This window comes from Humulus lupulus, chromosome 8, assembly GCF_963169125.1.
Source record: "Humulus lupulus chromosome 8, drHumLupu1.1, whole genome shotgun sequence".
Lineage (NCBI taxonomy): Eukaryota > Viridiplantae > Streptophyta > Magnoliopsida > Rosales > Cannabaceae > Humulus > Humulus lupulus.
The window spans coordinates 181,038,444-181,041,516 of record NC_084800.1 but is presented as its reverse complement, the minus strand read 5'-3'; positions in this window follow the sequence as shown (position 1 = coordinate 181,041,516).

The following is a 3,073-nucleotide window of genomic DNA, read 5'->3' as shown; positions in this document are numbered from 1 at the left end:
AGAGAAATTCATGTTTAGATGATGAATTTTATCTAGAAGGGGTAAGAGATGAAGAAGTTGTGCAAGTAAATGGTTGAAGGAACAAGTATTTATAGGACAAAAACTAGCCGTTTATGACCATTGGTGAATAGTGATCTTGACCGTTGGGGATATAGTTGTTTTCTATTTTGGGATTTTAACAATTCTAAGTTGTTGAAGTAACCTACAGGTGGGAATAATTAATTTATGGGTGTTAGAGAAACATTTTCAGAAAAGTTTGTGAGTAAAAAAATGTTAAACTAAGTAATATAAGAAGATTGGGAAATTTTCATTTTTTTACTATTCACCGGGTACTATTCATAGTGGGTCCCACAGTAGGATCCACATGGGTCCCACAGCGGGGTCCACCCCATGGTTCCCACATGATGATGTAGTAGTGATATAATGATGACTTTAGCAAACCACCATGTTTATATTTTGAATATTTTATTATTCCACTATGCTTTATATTTTAAATATTTTATTAGCATAGTAACCCAAAATTTTCCTATAAATAGCCCTTCCAAAACTCATCTTGAAATCACAAAAAACCTCATTTTCCTTTCTCTTACTCTACCCAAAAATCTTCTTAACACCCTTCTAAAGTTCTAAACCTTGAAGATCTAGGCGAAGTTCTGTCCGAAACGCTAGCCTACGAAAACCTTTTAGGTAAGCTCTTTCCCGAGCCTTTCTTTTCAGTTATTTAGTTATTATATATGTATAGATTATTTTACTATGCCGTTATAATGCCAAAAATTATATATAGATTATTTTACTATGCCGTTATAATGCCAAAATTTATATATAGATTATTTTACTATGCCGTTATAATGCCAAAATTTATATATAGATTAATTTACTATGCTGTTATAATGCCAAAAGTTATATATACATTATTTTACTATGTCGTTATAATATCAAAAGTTATATATAGATTATTTTACTATGCCGTTATAATGCCAAAAGTTATATATAGATTATTTTACTATGCCGTTATAATACCAAAAATTTATATATAGATTATTTTACTATAATGCCAAAATTTATATATGGATTATGTTACCATGCCATTATAATGCCAAAATTTATATAGATCACTTTACTATGCCATTAAAATGCTAAAATTTATATATGGATTATTTTACCATGTCGTCATATTTTACAAATGCCAAAATTGAAATATAAACTATTTTTTTTATGTATCTTTATAATACTAAACTTATATAGGCTATGGTCACACTTTGGAATATTTGGACTTTTATTATATGACCTTATTCCCTATTATTATGGACTGATACTATGACTTGGACATTTCCGTATGACCATGACCATGACTTTTAGACCGGGATCTTGCCATGGACAATTATAGTATGACCATATGCCTGGACATAAAATAAACAATAAAATAAGAAGAAAAGAAAAATAGAATAACAACAACTATAAACAAAAATTACATCATGTAGATTTTATGTAAGTTAATAGTTTGTATTTTTTATCAGGAAGCTAACAATTTCGGTTGTTTTATCAAGATGCAAGGTAAGTAGAATCCTCATCTACAATACAAGTCTTTTATGTATCTTATGTGCATTTATATGCTTTATATGTTATTCTGACATGTTGTTATGCATAAGTTATTTTTAAGAATGTTATATTTCTTATGCATAAGCACGCTTAATGTTCAAAAACAAGTTATTGAAAGCGTTGAAGTAGAGGTGCTGCTTGGGAGACCTACATCCCAAAAATTTAAGGAGGGAGATGTACGTCCCTATATAATGAATGTTTATGAGGGAGAAATTCCCTATTATCATGTTTATGTTCAGGTGGGAATGTGATTCCCTATGTAATGCCGGCAGCAACATCCTCCAGGGCCCAAAAGAAAGGAAAGTGAAAGAAAGAAAATACATAACATGTTGCACATTTATTTTAATGCATATGAGGTAGTTATTCTGCTTACTGAGCCTTAGCTCATCAGATAATGTTTTGTATTGTAGGTAAGAGGCCCCAAATATAAATTGTTGATGAGTATACATGGAGCCAACATGACTGTACATATGGGGCTGACCTGAAAGGAGTGGAGTTCTGCTATGCTATTTTATAAATAAACGAGAAACTTGATTTTATAATTATATTTCATTAAAAGTATTTTGTGAAATTTATAATTTACTTAAAGCTTTAAAAGTATTTCATGAACGTTGTAATTTACATAAAGCTTTTCAATTTATCGGTTGGATACATCTTCATTTCTACGTTAAGGTGTAGTAACGCCACGAAAATTATTTATAAAAGTATTAAGATTTGTATGTAAAATAAAGTTTTTATTTAGTTGTGAGTATTGTATGGTTTGAGGTTATGAACATCAGTTATATGTTGTTTAATAAAGTTTTTGTAAATTCAGAATTTCAGTATTGTTATATTCAGGTTAAACTTTGTTTTTACACTATATATATGTATGTTAAGAAAGGAGGTCATTACATGAGTGCTCTTGGCTCATGGAGAGAAAAATGGAAGCAATGGAGAGTAGAGGGACTAGGGTTCAATTTTGGGGGAGAGGAAATAGAAGAGGGTGTTTTTGTTTTTCTTGAGAGAAAAGGAAATTTTTAAAAAAATGATTAGATGTGTAAGAGTGAAATGATTAGGGTTAAGCCAATAAGTAGGTAAGGCTCTTACTCTTCCTAGGTTAGGTGTCCTAGGCTCTTGAGAGCTCTAGGCATAGCCTTGCCCGCCCCCCCCCCCCTATCTCTCTCCTCCCTTGGGAAAGACCATTATGTCCTTGCACATTTTTACCTCTCTCCTTAGACACTCAAGGGCCCTTTGGTAATTTTACTTATCTAAAATTCCTTAAAATTTTATCATATTGTTTTTAAATATCACCAAGCTTAATTAATTAAATTAAATGTGACCCAAAAATAAAATTTGTCACATATCACATAATTTTGGTAATTTTATCAAATTGACCAAAATGTCCTTAGAGGCCCGAGTAAGAAATTCTCATTCTTAAGCCCGGTTGATTGAGTTATCCCCAAAATTTTAAAATGATGACGTGGCAATAGAAATG